Source organism: Phasianus colchicus, chromosome 12 (assembly GCF_987193195.1).
Source record: "Phasianus colchicus chromosome 12, bPhaCol1.hap1.1, whole genome shotgun sequence".
In the NCBI taxonomy this organism is placed as follows: Eukaryota; Metazoa; Chordata; class Aves; order Galliformes; family Phasianidae; genus Phasianus; species Phasianus colchicus.
The window spans coordinates 4239128-4256376 of NC_143447.1; the positions used below are offsets into that span (position 1 = coordinate 4239128).

A 17249-nucleotide genomic window follows, 5' to 3' on the forward strand; every position below is an offset into this window, starting at 1 on the left:
ATGTCTTACCAATTTCCTTGAGGGTGAGGGCTTCAAAATACTGAACCATTCCTACAGGGTGAACAAACAGCTGAAGGGAAACTTTAAAATACTATTTTGAACTGTTGGAACATCGTAGGAGCTGCTGCTTGAAGACTGGCATTTATTTCCTAGGGAAATGTCACTTTACAAAAAAGTACACTGAAAGTCCCTTCAACCTGTTTTCCTAGAAGAGTTCTGTTTTTCACTGAGTTCCTTGTGTTTTAATTGTATTTCAAGTAATTTTACAGCACCTGTTTTTTCCTCTTTTTCCTTGTGGAATCTGTACATTCCTTAGTTTTTATTGTATTTTATAGCAACATTTTAAACCAAATACTGTACAAAATTAAGATCCTCTCCTACCTGTGTTCAGTTTACATTGGATCAGACATTCCAGCACAGCTGTACTCTTCAGATGGAAGCTGTTGACCTATATTGACCATCTGTATGCTGTTGCAGCTGTTGGTGAGATCTGGTGGAAGGGGACTGGCTCTGAAAATGAAACTGCCACTGTGATTTTAAGACACTGAATCCCATCAGTGCTGTCTCTGGGATTTCTCTCTGAAATGAAGCAGGGAAACCTGAGAGTGCATGAAGCCTCCAGAAATAAGCAGCTTGTTTCTGTGAATCAACAGAAAAAGTGACACAAGAAATAGTTCCTGCTGGGCTTTACATACTGTTCAGAAATGTGACTCTGAAACCTGCCTGGAAGCAAGTGAAGTGGGTAAGGTCGGAGGCAAGCGAGCCAGTATGCACCTTGTCCATAAAATGGCATGTAGGCATGTATGACCAGGCATTCACATGGGCTGTGTGGGAAGGCTGGGCCCACTGGCCTGCCTGTCTCAGAGCCTGCTGTGCATCTCAGGCAATGCAGTGCCTGTGGGTGGGCACTGTGCTGCGCCTTGCCCTGTTCAGTGATGGGATGGCACCTTCAGGAGCTGCGTCCCAGCCAGCAGCATCCAGCAGCTATTTAAGACCTTTGAGGAGCTAAGCAACTCCTACTGTTTGGCGAGGGAAAGGAAATAGGCAGCTTGAGGGAATTAAAAATAACACCAAGAAAAACCTGTTTGGTAATCAGCTGAATGCTGGTGGCAGGGAGGTGAGGAGGAGGATGACATGGAACACAGCCAGCCACGTGCCCCTCAGTGCATTTGGGCATGGGGATTAGTTATACCAAATCCTTTCTGGTGAAGAAGCTAGAGAAACTGGGAGAAAATGTCTCAGCCATCACATAGACTGCCTACAGAAATTTGGCACTGCATTTGTTGCCTTTTCTCCTCTTCCTTATTGCTACTTTCTGCTCTCTTATGGACTGGCAGGCCATGTGTCCTTTCTGGTCATATGTTTCAGAAAGTGCTGTTCATCACTGCACATACTGCAGTTCAGGAGCCCTAGCTAAGTGGACAGAATACATCTTTCAGTGCACGTATTCTTCTTTTTCAAGGCATATCCCCTGAAAATTGGCTTTTTCTGTCCCAAACCTATCAATATATGCTATTCAAGTGTGCATTTGTTGTTCAGCTGTAACACACAGAAGATCAGAAATCCTTTATTAAAATAAATGAATGGGATCTCTTCATCTCATTTTTGAGGAGCAATAGACAGGTTCCCGGCTCAGTTCCAACGCTTTCACATCTAGATGATTGTTCAGTTAATTCTTTAATTCACATGATCAAGACAAATTAGAAACGACTGCAAGTAGGTATGTAACTGATTTCAGAAGACCAGAGGGAGAGGTGTGGTGTTTTTTGTTGTTGTTTTTTTTCCTTCCATGCTTAAATAAACTGAGTGAACTACTCAGATGAACTCAGGTTGGATATTTGGAAAAATTTCTTTTCTGAAAGAGTGGTCAGGAACTGGAATGGGCTGCCTGGGGCAGTGCTGGAGTCACTGTCCCTGGGGGTGTTCAAGAAACTTAGATGTGGCAGTAAGAGACATGGTTTAGTGTGGAAATATTGGCGGTAGGTAGATGATTGGGGTTGGACTGGAAGATCTTGGAGGTCTTTTCCAACCTTGGTGATTCTGTGCTTTTATGCTGTCCTCAGGTTGTACATGCTAAGGTTTGTGTTGATGTCAGATTGTTGCTTCTCTGATTCTGGTGCTTGAGTTTTTGGTGTTTTTAATTTCTGAGGGCAGGGGTTACAGGAGTGTTGTAAGTAAATGCGGTTATCAAGAGAGCAGAGTGCCTGTAGCCAATAGTTCCAGAACAGATGATGGAAAGAAGTGCCTCTTTATTAATGTAAATTGTATCAATCCTAGTCATTTAACAACATACTTAGGTTATGATAGGCAAGGTTACCCGCATACCCACATTGGTCTCTTACTGAGCTGTTAATTGGCTGAGCTATTTATTAGTATTTTACAGTAGAACTGTTTTGGCTCATCTGTTTTCTGGATGACAGCCATGGCAAGGAAGAAAATGTCTGCACGTTGCTCAGTGATTGAAGGTAAAGCCCAAGGCTTCACAGCTCGTACAAATTCAGGCACGTGGACGTGGGAAGCACCTCTGAGCTCTTGGGTCAAATCTGATATTGAGTTATGGAGACAGGAGTTAATGCAGGCTCAGGAGTAGCCTTGGGAAAGTTTTCATCTGTCTAGGTCTCACTTTTTCATTCCCTGAACTGAAGATATTGGCAGTGTTCCATGTGAACGATTTCTCCTTACTGTTCCTTTTGAAGGTGACCTTTAAGTTTCCATACCAGTTTCTGTGAACAGGAACTTCATTTGCCCGGCAGCAGTGTGATCTGGCAGTGGTAGCAGCCCAGGAAGTGCCGTGGAACAGAAACAAAAACTATGCTTGAACTTCTTCACCAATCTCCTTCTGGACTGACCAGTATAAGCAAGAATTTTCTTGTAAAAGTACAGGGTTGGGTAACGTGCTGCAACATGGCCTATGCTAAATATGCTGGGATGAGATGAATCTCTTCGCACCTTGTATTTTCCCCATCTATGGGAAAGATGTTTCTTTCCTGCTGGAAAACATTTTGACATCTTGAAGTGAAGGTGGGGAAGGTATTGTTTGTGGTGCTTCCTGGAAAAAAAAAGAAAGCAAGAACAATGGAATGGAAGGAAATACGAGAACAAAGGGATGAGAAAAGCTGCTTTTAGCCTTACACAGCGGCCATTGATTCCTGAAAGCAGAAGGATAATAATTCCTCATTGTGCAGCTTCCAGACAACAGTTAGAACAGACTATTTACTTTCTTTTAGAGACTAGAAGAATACAAATGAATCGAGAAGACTGACAGAAGCCAAAGAAGGGTCAGGAAGTAACTTATTCTTTTTTATTCTAATTCCCTTGAGACTAGGGAAGTAGCTTAGGCAAAGAGGAAAACAAATGGAGCACAAGTGAGGAAGTGACTTGGCTGTCAGAGTTCTGAAAATTGATGTACTCAGATATAAATGAATTGCTTTTGTAGCCTGAGTTCAAAAGGGATTTCTGGGATGAAAGATATAAATAGAGTAATATTTTGGGGAAATATTTTTTTTGAGGAATGACCTCCTAGTGAAAAATGAGATGCCATAATTTTTAATGCTGCTAACCAGTGTACTGAAGTACGCTGTACAGATGTGTTACAATAACTGCTGGGCCTTCGTGTTCCATGTGGTGTGGGTACCTGGGTCTTGGCAAAACGGTGGTGTCTGAACACTGCTACTTGTAGGGGTGGCTTTACTGCTTTCATGATGAGTTTTCAGCAATGAATAACAGCAATCACAAGTATAGGGAAATGCTTATTTTCCTGGGCTTAATGATAATATTTATTAAAAATGTTCTGATAAAACGTTCTTATAAAACTAAATGACCTCTTGCTGAAAGAAATAATCGCAGTACTTTTCATGAAAGAATTATGATAAAACATACAAATGTGCATTTGTTGTTGTTTTTTTCGATGTCGAGTCCAGTTTCATGTGATGCAATTCTCTGTAAATATTAGCTTTATGAAATGCTGTGGCTATTCCTTTTTGGAACAGCAGTGAGTTTACTGTGCATTAAGTTAATGTGTACAGGCACACGTCTCTTGCGTACTACAGCTGGCAATCCTCCCCCTCGTCCCCCCAGCGTCCTGCCAAGGCTAACGAGCCTGTTTGCTTCTGGTGCTCCAGGGCCATGGTAGCTGGATAACCTCTCTGGGCTTTGAATGCAAAGGGACAGCTAGGCTCAGTCTGTTCACATCCACGTGACACCAGACTTTGGTGACTTAGAGCTCAGTTTTGCATCTTATTTCCACCTGGAGATTTCTTTGCCTTGCTCACTGTGTAGGGGAGACTATGGGGGGGGGGGGGAGAAAAAAGCAGTTTTAAGAAGTACTGTTATCTTTCGTAACTGTATTGCTAAAGGGATATGAAGTTGAGACACAGCTACAGTGTTGTGCAATGGGGGCTCATAACAGTGGAGAACCAAATCTTGCTCCTAAGGCCTCAGATGTTGTGAACTGATAAGAGTGCAGCTGGGGAGAGGCAATCCTATGAGTGGTACTTTGACTCCTTCTGCTGTCTTTATGCATAGAATTACGAGCACAAAGTGGTTAAGGTACATCTTGGCTGTGCACTGAATGCTGTCGTGTTGAGCTTATTATTAAAACTTCAAATTAGTAATTTAAATACATACACTCAAAGTGCTATGTATCCATGCATACGTTAGCTTGGAATTAGTGCTGTGTATGAATTTTAATATTGTTCAGTTGTTCAGATATAGTTTTGTTTTTCCTTTTACATCCTCATTCATCATCTTCCAATGCAAACTCCTGTGTGTTTTTCCCATTTGTTCTCTGACTTTATCATTTTGGCCCAACGCACAGAACAGTGTCCTCACAGAAACTGATTTTTAACAGTGTGAAAAAGTTACCAACCAGATAAAGAAAGGAAGAGATGGTGATGGACAGATCGTAAATGTGAGTTACTTCAGAGTGGCTCCTACTCTGAATTTCAGTGCGTTGGGATCCCTAGGAGAACAAGAGAAGTGAGACAGCCAGCTGAGTTCTCGAGCTCTGAGAAGTGCTGACAACGTGGCAGTGATGGGTTTGTACTGCAGCAAGGGCCAGCTGGCCGTGTGGATGTGGCTGTAGACTACTTTGTGATAAATAGCAGTTAGTATGGCTCTGCTTGGTAGGAACAGGAAGTGCCATGAGAAAGAACTGACACTCCAAAATATGAGTCAGAAAATGAAATTACTGAGTGACACAGATGCATATATATCAGTGCCTCCACTCCTGGCATGCCTGCACAGGCAAGATGTTCTCATAACAGCTTCCTTCATATACCTTGGATGCACAGTAAAAGAGCAAGTGTTGTGATGAGTAACGTACAGAAGACATGGGTGTCTGGTATTTTTAGTTTAGCAGTCAGATTCTGAACGCTTCAGAGAGTGATGTCGGCTGGCTTTAGGCATGTTTCTTAATGGTTCAACTGCTTCTTGCACACCTGAGCAGTGGCTGACACCTTCCTTCCTTTGTCTTCCATCAGTAAACTTGACCCTCTAAAATATGTTTCTCTTTCTCTTGCCTTGTGTGAATTGTGAATTCATTGGACAAGACATGTCTTGTCTGTGAATGAGCCCTTACAGAGAATGATTGTGTCATGACCTTTCTTTATTGAGAGGAGTATATAATAAGACTCTTTTCATGTATTTCTGAACAATAAGAGCAGCATTTATTCCAACAAATCTGGGTCCTGGTTTGGTTATGTAATTGCATAAGCAAATCACTGTGATTTCAGTAATGCTTTCAGCTGACAAAATTCTACCCACACAGACCTAATTGCAAGATGGGGTCACAAGCAGCAGTTTGATATCTTCTATCTAATTGAGGAGCACATGTTCAGCCTCTTGCACAGTTCAGGTGCTCTCCTTTTTTTCCCCCTCTAAACCAGTTGTTTCAGTGCTACCAATGAACAATCCAGTATCTGTTCTTCTAATTGTTGGCCCATTTCTATATAAAATGATTTCTGAGTCACATCCAAAAACATATAGACTCCTTTCATTGCCATGACAACAGGAAGACATGCCAATGTTAGCAGTGTCTGCTAGAAAAAAGTCAGTAAAAGCAAAACAGTTAACTGAGAGATTTCAGATATAAATCTATTTTTATGTAACGATCCATAGTTAACCTTGTACTGTGAAGAAGTGGTTAAGAGCAAGCCCTGTATAAATAGTTCACTGTAATGAGTCCTAGACATTGCATTACAAAAAAAAAAATTACAAAAATAATGACAGTGGTCATAGCCCTGGTATCATGTCTGCATTGGAAGAGAATATAAGGAGTTAAATGTGGCTGCTAAACAAAGGACAATTAGTTTTAGAAAAAATAATAGATGTTATAGCGTACATAGTTCTCTCATTATCATACTGTTCTCATTATTGTCTGGGATGAAATTACATTTGATGGGGTAACAAAGTGATGCATTTAAGATTTATTTTAAAATAAATAATGTAATAATAGGAAATCATAGGTAGAATAAACAGGTCTTGTGGACCTGAGCACTAGAAAACGACCAAGCAAAGCTGGGAAGGGAGAAAGCCAGGGGACTTAGACTTGAGAGGCCTCCAGTTATCTGAAGAGAGCTTCCATTTTATCAACTGTGGTAGAGCAGCTTGTAGGGTAGTACGTACAGTTTCCTGTCCCTAGAAAGCTGCACGCTCGTGAGGGTTTTCTCCCAGTCTCCCTCTATTCTTTGAAGCTAAGATCAAGTTGTCTTGGAAGTGGAAATTGAGCATGAATATCCTGTATTCAAGAGAATTAAATGTTGAATTGTAGAAATCTATAGGTTTCAAAGACTTAATCTGCTTAATCTTGCTGTGAGGGAGAGGACAAATGCTGTTTCCCAGTGAGGAGCTGTGATTCCATTCTTCTTGGTCTCTATCTGGAGTTTTTTCCATAAAGGAATCTTACCAGCTTTTTCCTTATTTTTTCCCTTCGCATCTGAAGCCGCAGATGACTGCAGGGCTAATCTTCCTTCTGATGTGCTCTAAAGAGTTTCAGGAACCTTTTCGATTTCCAAAGGATAGAAATGCTATATAATCTCAATTGAGGTAGCAGATACCTAGTGGCAACCGTAGGCAAAGCCAGGGAGAACATAGAGCTCGTTACCCTTATTTTATATCCTTATTTTTAGACCTATGGATCCTGTTGGCTTCAGCTGGGTTCTCAGGAATTCTGAAAATGCCTGCCTGCTTATTACAGGATGAGGAGGCCTAATCAATCTCCTTGTATCATTTGCCATCCTGGGATTTCTGTGGGTCAGAGAAGTCCTGAGTGCCAGCTGGCTGGAAGTGCAGGCAGTATCTCAGGCTGTGTTTCAGTGGGTGGGTGCTAAAAGAGCCCTTCTGAATTCCCAGAGAAACTGTATAAGTCACTTCTAGATGCTGTCTGAGACTTCTAGAATATTATAATTATTTCACAGTGTCACTGTGCTTACTGCTATTGCTTTTAAATCGGGTATTAAAACTTTTTGGCAGGTGGGGAGTGGGCAGTGAGGAAGTTGTATGCAGCCTTCCTTAAAGGTGAGGCAATGCTTACAATCCTAAAGAACATAACTTAAATCCAAGATGGTACTTGATCAGTCTGCCCATCTGTTTCTCTCTCTAGCCATAGAGCTATAACATATTTGTGATTTTGTACATTCACCAGCTTGAGTTGCACAGGAAAATAAAGCTTAGAAGTCTGTGAAGGTTCATAGACTTTTCAGCACATAGTCTGTATCACAGAACACTTTAAATGATGGCAGGATTTACCTGAGTAGGGGAAATGCGGTGAAATTTTAAGACATGCTCAACTTGTTGAATGAGTGAGTCATGTGGAAAAAGAGGAAGCATTTTTACCAAAATAGATAAATTTTCATAGATAATGCTTCTAGCAGAGGAACATCATGAATTGTTGTCAGGTGGTACTCTGAGTATGGACCAGTTTAGGAGGTCCCAGATGTGAAAACTCTTCACAGGCACATCATGTCTATTGTAGGCATTTCTAAGCTCTATACTGATGTACTTGAACAGTGTTCTGCTCACTCAGCTCTTGGGAAACACCTGGACGGGTATGGGGAAAAAATGCCATTAAAAAGCCAAGATGTCCTTGTCAGCACAAAGTGGAATATCAAATACCATCACTGAAGAATTTGAAATAAGAAAATGTTGACTGGAAATAAATCACATCTTTTAAACCAGTGAAACATGCTAGTTTCTTTTGGTTTGAATGATGGCATTGCTTTTCTTTCAAGATTATTTTAATAGTTGCTATCTAGCTTCATATGAGAGAAGGAGAAATTGCAGTGGTCCTTGCACTGGGAAGGGAATGAAACCTTTATCAATGCTAAACTGGAAATCCTTCATTTTTATTGCTCCTCTTACTCCTCCCCTCTTTATTTGGCAGCATGCTTTCTAAACAATAATGATCACAAAGTACAAGGCAAATGGTTTTTCAAGGCATTTTAGAGAATTAGGTGCTTTGAATAGTGTTAGAGTCATCCTACACACTTAAAAATACGTTCTGCAATGATAGGAAGGTGGTCAATTTAGAACACGCTGCTGTTACTTTGCTCCCTTGGTTCTTTTGTGTCCTCAGCACTTCAGGTCCCAACCTGGAGATTGGCTGCATTGTGTCTCCACTGTAATTTTGCAGATTCCAACCAGGGTGAGTCTGTAGAAAAAGAGATGCATTTGCATATAGCCAAATTTCAAGACAAAAGTCCTAGGCTCTCAATATTGTGAGATGGTTGAAGAGCTCTGTTAGAACTTAACAAATGAACAAAAAACCACCACCACTAACAAAAAAAAACTCGTGACATATGCATGATTTGAAAATATTTTTAAGCATTTTCAAACCTTAAGAAGCAACTTGAGTTCTGTACAGCACTTAGCTGATGATCGAGCCTGCAAGCCATAAAAACCTGCAGTTAATGATAAGGTTTGTGTCCATGCTGTGGTTCATGTAAGCATGTGGGCGTGGGGCACGTTAGCATGTTGAAGAGTGCTGCTTAGTGTCTGCTTTCCTTCCACTTCAGTTGTGCAGAATGGCAGATCTGTGTAGAGGTAGCTAAAGGACATTGCTGAGTAGAATGTATTTTGATGTATCTGAACTTCTTATTTCTCACAAAGCATCCATATTTCAAATGTTTCAAGAGTGCTTTCAAATGTTTTGGGTTTACTCTGCTTCTGGTGATGTTTGCTCGTGAAGTGGTCTTATCAACAAGAAAATGCTGATTCATAGCAGAGACTGGCTATGGTTTTAGACAGATTAGCCAGTACACTCACAGCTATAAAACTCAAGAAACTGCAGACTTCCTGAACAAAAATAGATTTTTCTCTACCATTTCTCAGTGGAGCAACACCGCACAGATAAGTTGCTAACAGAGGTGTTTTTTGTCTGAGTTTCCTTAGCTTGGTTCAGACTCTATTTCCAAAGCAAGACATTTGCACTTTCTGCTGCAAATAATTATGAATCCTTAAGAAGCTTTTAAAGGGGAACAAAATAGGGGAACACTGGTCCACGAGCGTAGTGTCAGCACGTGCCTAGGGAAGAAAACTCAACAGCAAGCACGTAGCAGTGTTTCCTCTAATAATCTCCGGTGTTCTGTGAGATGGGGCATTTCTGAGTGCACCTCTTGGTTTCTGCTAGTCTCTGGTGGGCTTCTTCCTTGCTTTTCTTTTGGTCTTCTGTGCCGCAGCGTTTGAAAGCTTAGTTATGTGTGTGAAGAAAGGATTGCTCGCTTGTTTGGACACCTCACGACCCCAGTTCCACTTGCTGACCTCTGCCTCTCCTACTGGAAGGGACAGCGCGCGCCTGTTCCCCATCTCCTCTATTGCTTCTCTCACGAGCTTTTCACTCCGCAGTAACACCCGCTCAGCACCGTGGCCGCCGCCCGCCCCGCCCTCAGCGTTTCCCGCTCGGGGTCGCGCCGTCAGCAGGTGCCGATCGGGCGGCGGGGAGCGGCCCTGCGCGCGGGGGCGGGGAGCGGCCGGCGTCTCGCGAGAGCCGCGCGCGGGCCCCGCGAGATCTCGGCGCCGCCTTCCCCCTCCCTGCCCGCGTCATGTTTTCTCTTTGACAAGCCGCTGCCGCAGAAAGGACGCGGCTCCCCGCGGGGGCTCGTCGCACGCCCCCGCCCCGCGGAACACCCGGACCGAGCCCCGCCGCCTCCCCGCCTCTGCCCGGTGAGCGTTCGGCCGCGGGGCGCCGGGGGCGGGCGGCCCGGAGGGAGCGCGGCGCGGGGGGAGGGGAGGGGGCTTCTCTCCTCAGCGCCGCTCCGCACCGGAACGCGCCGCCTCGCGGGGTGCGGCCGGGGGGCAGCGCCGCCTCACCGGGCCTCGGAGCCGCCGCGGGGAGCTCGGGGCCATGGGGGAGCTCGGGGGGCGGAGGAGGCCGCGGCTCCGAGGGCTGGGCGGGGATGGGCGGCAGGTGGGGCCGGGCGGGTGGCACCGCACCGCGATGGGGAGCGTCCGTGCTTCGCGGGAGGGGGCGGGAGGGCTCTCGCCCCCCTTCGGCCCGCTCCGAACGCGCGGAAGCCGCCTTCTGCTTCTCCGAGCTCCGTCCGGCCCCGCCAGCGCGGTTGCGGCGCGGGCTGCGCTGCTCCCCGCGGCGGGACGGGCATCCGCGGCTGCGGAGCGGCCTTGGAGAGCCGCGCGTGGCCGCAGCCGTGCTGCATCTCCCGAGCGCTCCGCCGGTCCGTGCTCGCCCCGTGCCGTACGTGCTGGCTCCTATTGGCAGCGCTGAAAAATCGCTCGTGTGCGAGGGCTGACGGATTTTGTAGCCTGGCGCGGCGTGCTGGCAGTTTTGTTTTTAAATCTGGATGCTTTGGTTCGCTTGCAGTCGTTCAGGTGTTTTCTGTGCAGGCGGCTCTCCGTGTTTGTCAGGAGCGGAACCCCTTTGTTCACCTCTCTCCTTCACAGGATGTGTGCATACGTTGCCTTGGTGAATGCATCTTTTATGTTGTTTCAGACCTGTTTGTGCCACATCTCTGCTGCTTGTTGCTTTATGGACTTCTCCCTTTGCAGTAGCTGGGACTATTTGATGTACATACACACACGGGGTGGTGATGCTGGTCAAACTGGTAGCAATTTGAACAATAGTTCTATACTGTTACTTTATAACAGAACCCAAAGCTCTAAGTTTGTACGGCCTGAATTAGCGCTGCTCTTTGGAGGTACCATAGAAACCACATCTTCTTCATTGCTTAGGAATGTGGGACTGCAGAGGATGTGGATCTCAGGACTGAGTCTCACATAATTATGGGAAAAATACAGTAGGCATTTAATCTGGAAAGGTAGGCTGTGAACCTGGTCAGCCTGTTACTGCTTCCCAGTATCCGAAGAGGAATCTGTTGATTTAGTATTGAAGATTAAAAGTTGTCCAATGTTAAAATGCTGTGGGACGGATGAAGGGCATGGCCAGCCTCCTGTGCTGTTACACACAGCAGTTGTCTTTCCTTTAGAACGAAGCATCAGGGCTCCAACTATAAACAAACCTGTGCGTGGTTGAGACTTCCCTCTCTGCTCATACATTCTTGTTTAAATGTATCACGTATATCTTGTTCATTGCCTTAGTATTAAGGGTTACCATGTTTCTTTGTGCAGTTACTGAGAGGCCTGTCTAGTTGTTAATTAAGAATTATAGGAATATAAAGTCTTCTGGCTTGCTTTTGGTGGACAATTGGTTTCTTTAAATTTCATTTAGTCCTTGACTTGAACAGTAGCTCACTGGTGAAAGCTTTTCTCTTATTCCACAACTGAAATAAATGGATATAAGTTAATTAAGAAAAGCTTTTAAATGGCCTAAAAAGTCATTTGGACATTATTTCAGATAGGTAATTGGTTTAAAAAAAAACCAACACAGCAGTGTAGTCATGGCTTGCATGGTTTAAAGTATCAGTGATAGCTGGAGTGGTGTTACAGATGGAATGAACTCTGAAATTAGTCATGATACATGGGGTGCTAAAATTAAAGGAATATACATTTGAATACTTTTTTTAGGGTTCACTTTCAGTATTCTTTTTTTTTCTTGCAGTTTCTCATGTAACTTTTATAAGATTGTGGGGTAGAAGAATGCTTTAATCCCTGTTTACTTAAAAGGGATGGAGGTGTAAGGACTGTATGGATTTTCAGAAGAACTTGGTAGAGCAGACATTTGAGTTGTGACCATAGGTGGGTATGAAGCCGTTACCTGCCAGTAAAACAGACCTCATTCAGATACTGTGGTGATGCTCAGTCTTCTGTTTATTTGACTTGATATCTTCACAGATACATTTTGGTTACATACAGGGTGTATTTGTATCTTGCTGGTTTAACTTCCTGTTGCCAGAGTAATCTTACAAACACAAGCAACGCAGTGCTCACCATTTGTTTTCTGGTAATTATTTCTCAGAAGTGCTCAAACCCTGGTGTTGCTGGCAGGTTTTGTTCTCTTCTGTCTTCACAGTGGTGACATTCATAATAAAATATTCAAATGCAGGAGGTGTCTTCTCCTTCGAAACATCTAAACCTCATAAAATGAAGCTGCAAAGGCTGCTGAAGAAGCTGCAGATGCTTATTTTGCGGCGCAGTAACTTCACAGTAACCCATTAATTTCCAAGGATAAAAAAAAAAAGAGCCTGGAACCCTGGCTGTGGAATTTGCCAGTCAACAGCAAGTGTAATTGTGGCCTGGGAACTGGCCAGGTATATTCTCTGGCCTTGATTGCCTGTTGTGATTGACCTGATGACATCAAGCTGATTGGGACTGCATTCGGGTGGCTAAAGCAATTGTGTTCTCTGCTGGGAGCTGGAATTAATTTGCTGCATAGAGAACAGCCTACAGTTAGAGTCTTCATTACTGGTGATAACTTAAAAAAATTTTTTTTAATTTTCTTTTGCTTTCAGGAAGGTTTAACATGGAGATGTTATCCTCAAACATTTCCCTACAAATGCACAAATTTATATAACACAGCTTTATTTTTGAGTACTAGTTGTACTCCGAGTCAAGAAATGGATATACTAATGCAAAGTGAATAACTTACTCGTTTGCATTTAAGTTCCAGTCTCACTTTTGAGTACGTTTTCTTGCTCTTTGTTTAATATTGAAGTAAAAATGGGCTCCATTGTACTTAGGTTGCTCTGAAAGTTGTGCCTCTTATTTATTTCCATGGGAACTACAACGGATCCAAAGAGCTCAATAACACTACTAGATTTCAATTTAAAGTATTGTAGACAGTGTAGAACTGAAATAAATGTGTTTATGCTGTGTTGGTTTTTAAGTGTGATTAGATTGAGACTACTGATCGAAGGGCTGGAGCACCTCTCCTATGAAGAAGGCCAGCTCACTCAGCCTTAGTTTAGCTTGGAGAAGAGAAAGCTCTGGGGACCTCATTGTGGCCTTCCAGTCCTTGAAGAAAGCTTATATGCGGAAGGAAGACTGACTTTTTACATGGTGTGGTAGTGGTAGGACGAGGGGGAATGGCTTTAAACTAAAAGAGGGAGAGTTCAGGTTGGATGTTAGTTTCCAGTTCGTTACTCAGAGGGTGGTGAGGCAGTGGCACAGGCTGCCCCATTCCTGGAGGCATTTGAGTCCAGGTTAGATGGGGTTCTGGCCTGCCTGGTGTGGTGGATGTCAGCCCTATCTGTGACAAGGGGTTGGAGCTCAGTGGTCTTTAAGGTCCCTTCCAACCTAAGCCCTTTTATGATCGTACTTTGGCTGGGCACTAGAACAGGCTCCCTGGGGCGGTGGTCGTGGCCTCAAGTTGCTGGAGTATAAAGAGCTTTTGGACAACGCTCTCAGACATAAGGTTTGAATTTTGGATGGGCCTGTGGGGAGCCAAGAGTTGGACTTCATTGTCTTTATGGGTTCCTTCCAACTCAGGATATTCTGTGATCAGCCGTGATCTGTTATCATTATCAGTGATGAACAAGAGCCTGCATGCCACGCTTAAAAGTCTGCTTCAGCAGAGATGACCCACTGTCACCAACCACTGCTGAAAGGCATCACCCACTGTGTCACTTGCTCACATCCACTGTTTGGTCTCTGTAAGTATTCAGTACGTGTGGATGAATGTCAATGGGTGCCATTTTTTCCACGTGGAGGAATTCGATTCCACCCCTTTGTTTCACCTGCACTTCCATGTCAGACAGCATTTTGTCAGAGTGCCCCTCTGCTGCATCTCTCATGTGGCAACAAAATGCAGGAGAATACTGGGCAGAAGGGTCAACCTGTACTGCCACACCACCAGTGTAACAAAATAGGAGCAGTCCTCATATTAAAAAATAGAATAACATGACATAGTTCACTGTTTTCCACAGATTAAAATTAATCACAAACGTGATAAGAGGATGATCAAATAATTCAGGTCATAAGTAACTTCTGGGGATCATACAGTCTACCTCTCTGCTTTAAATCAGGGACAAGTTATGAGGGGTCTGTAGAGGGTTTTCTCTATTCCTTGAATGCTTCCAAGGATGGGGCATCCTCAGTTTCTGTGGGCAGCCTGTTGCAGTGCCTCACCACCTTCTGAGAAAGGAATTTCTTCCTTGTGTCTAATCTAAACCTATCTCTTTTACTTTACTCCTTGTTTTATTGCGTACAGGCAATGGTGTTTTGCTCACATCAAAATTACTGTAATCCAGTATATGAAAGAATACTCCTAAAATGGTCTTCTTGGCCAGCATATTTAGTCTGATTTCACTGTTAATGACAGGTAGGAGGTGAATGGGAATCTACACATAACAGTCATGGGAACAAAAGGAGAAAATGGTAAGCTAGAAAATGCTGACACTGCAAAGAAATTACTACATAGGAATAGAGAAGTGAAACTAAACACACAACAAATGCCCAGAGGTAGGAAAAAAAAAAAAAAAAAAGAAGGGAGAGATGCTAGATAATAGGAGATGGACAGTAGAACAAAGCAAAAAAAAAAAAAAAAAGTGTCTTACAAATCTGGAGCAACAATACAGCAAGGATCTAAGACCTCAATGAGAAAGAGTAAGTATGAATAGTCATTGCAGCAAATTGTTCTTCCTTCATTAAAAAAAAATCTGGCAGCATTACAATAAAATACACACGGATATGAATAGAGGTGATGGATGTCTCTCTGCTGGTCACAGCATCTGCTGTCTTTCCTCCTTTCTTGCTGTCACCTTATGCTCAGAAATTGGAAACCAAATTACTGATATTGTAATTCAGGTTACTTCTGCAACAGACAATCACCTGTCCTGTCCAAACAGTAAAGCAGAGGTAGCTCCATGATGTGTAACAGCTAAGCTGTGCTGAGCTTCTAGTGGTATTTTTCCAGCTTTAGTCTTTCCTCTTAGAAGATTTTCAGTTGTTCTAAGACAAATCATTCCTTTAGCATCAGGCCTGCTACTGAAACCAATATAATCCTGTGCTTTTAGCTGGTCAGTCCAAATAACTTCTGTAAGACAGATGGAAAGAGGACAAACTGAAAGATAAGTGTATGAGAAATTAAAGCAATTTGCTTTTTTCCCCCCTCTTTATAAATAAAATCTAATCAATGTGGTCCTTGAATGCAAGTCTTACTAAATCCTTGGATGCTGTAAATGCACTAATGCAGAAGGGAGAGAAAAATCTGTTGTTAATATTCAGCAGAGAAGCTTATAGAAATCAGTTTATTTCTTCAGAGACATAGCAGTGTATTAAAACAAAAGCTGAGAAAGTATGAGAGAATCCATAGAATCATCAAAAGTGGTTAGTAAAAAAGAAGAGCTGAAAAGCAGCATCTCCATTCGTGTCTAGAATACACTGCAATGGTTTGAGGAAGAGAGGACTGGGAAAGTGCTGAAAACCACTGTTACAGCTGCCACTCTTCTAATCATGGCTCTTCCAAGCAAAAGGAAGTTTTCATGTGAGTCAGCTGCCAGACCACTCCCAAGAAACTCGAGGTGAATTATTTTTCCAGCTTTTGCCTACATCTCCTTCGTAAAGAAGAATTTTCTGGCAAAGTGTTCTTCTTACAACCTAAAGCAAAGAGCAAATAATAATTATTTTATTTCTTTTGCAGACCCTGAAAAGAGGAACACTTGTTACACTGACAGTTGTATCACAGCATAACTGGTACTTCATGAGCAGAAATTTCCTAGGTAGTTCATTTTGCTGAAGTCTGAGTCCAAGTCTGTCTCCCTTGCGTGCTCCCCCCAAAAAGCCAACAACCCCAAAACAACAACAATAATAATAATAGCATTTCAAAGTTACAAATGAAGATTTGTTTCACCATAGGAACTATGGCTGGGCTGGGTGGGACTTTAGGCAGCTGGTCTAAACAGAGGTGTCCCTGCCTGCAGCAAACTATTGGAACTAGATAATCTTTAAGGACCCTTCCAGCCCAAACCATTCAGTGATTCTGAAATACTGAACAAATCATACAAACAATAGGCATCATCGTGTTCTGTTAGTATTAGTTTTAAGTGTCGCAGTTTGCCCTGGCCATGAGCAGTGTGGAGGATCTTCTAAATTTTGTGTTGTTTGTGGGTTTTACATTGTTGGCCTATGAGAAGACTTGGGTGAACTCTGTTCTTAATGAGGGATCTGCAGGTTGTTCATGAAGTGAAACTGCCTGTTGTCTACTTAATGGTACGTAAGAAAGTGCTGGTCTTCATCCTGGAACTGTGTAATGTCATTGATTCATGCTTCTGACTGTTTCAGTGGTTTGAGAGAACCCAGGTGTGGAGGTCCACCAAGTGAAACAGAGCTCTGAAACACTCCTATGGGGATAACTTAGCATCTCTGCTCATAGTGATAGTTGTAGTTATGTCCTGATAAGCAAAGTCTTCAGAACTTTCCACAACTGTCTACAAACACTACCAGAGTGAAACTGGCTTGTGTTAATGTCGTTGCTGCCCTCTGAATTGATGGATTGAAAAACATCTAATAGCTGCATTGGTTTAGAATTTCAAAAAGCACTTTGCATTATTGATGGTTTTTTTTTTGTCTAGGTTGTTTCAGAACTGGAAAAACTGGGAGCTTCAAGGGAAGGTCAACATTTGTTAGGATTTGTAAGAGTTGTGTTGATTTAGTTAAATTCATACTGCTTTTTGAATGCAAGTGCACACATGTCTGGGAATGATTCTTGCTTGAAGTTGTACATTTAGTTAATTTCTGAAGGTAGGATTTTAATTAATTTTGTATATACGTTTCTAGATAAACGTCTTAAGAAAAGGTATGTAAGTTTTGTTTGGAGCACTGCTATCTGCTGCTAAATCAGATGGGATTAAAGCAGTAGCATACAAATAATAAGGTATGTAACTCACTCTGAAAGTGATGCCTCC

The 17249-nt window shown here is 42.9% G+C and overlaps 1 protein-coding gene across 1 annotated transcript in view; it reads left to right on the forward strand.

Annotated features, from left to right (window-relative positions):
* Window positions 1–9997: 9997 nt before the first annotated feature.
* Window positions 9998–17249, forward strand: part of HERC1 (HECT and RLD domain containing E3 ubiquitin protein ligase family member 1) — a 94971-nt gene continuing 87719 nt past the window's right edge. The window contains exon 1 of the mRNA XM_031616385.2: window positions 9998–10158. The gene's annotated coding sequence lies outside the window, so the exon portion shown is untranslated. The remainder of the gene's footprint in view (window positions 10159–17249) is intronic.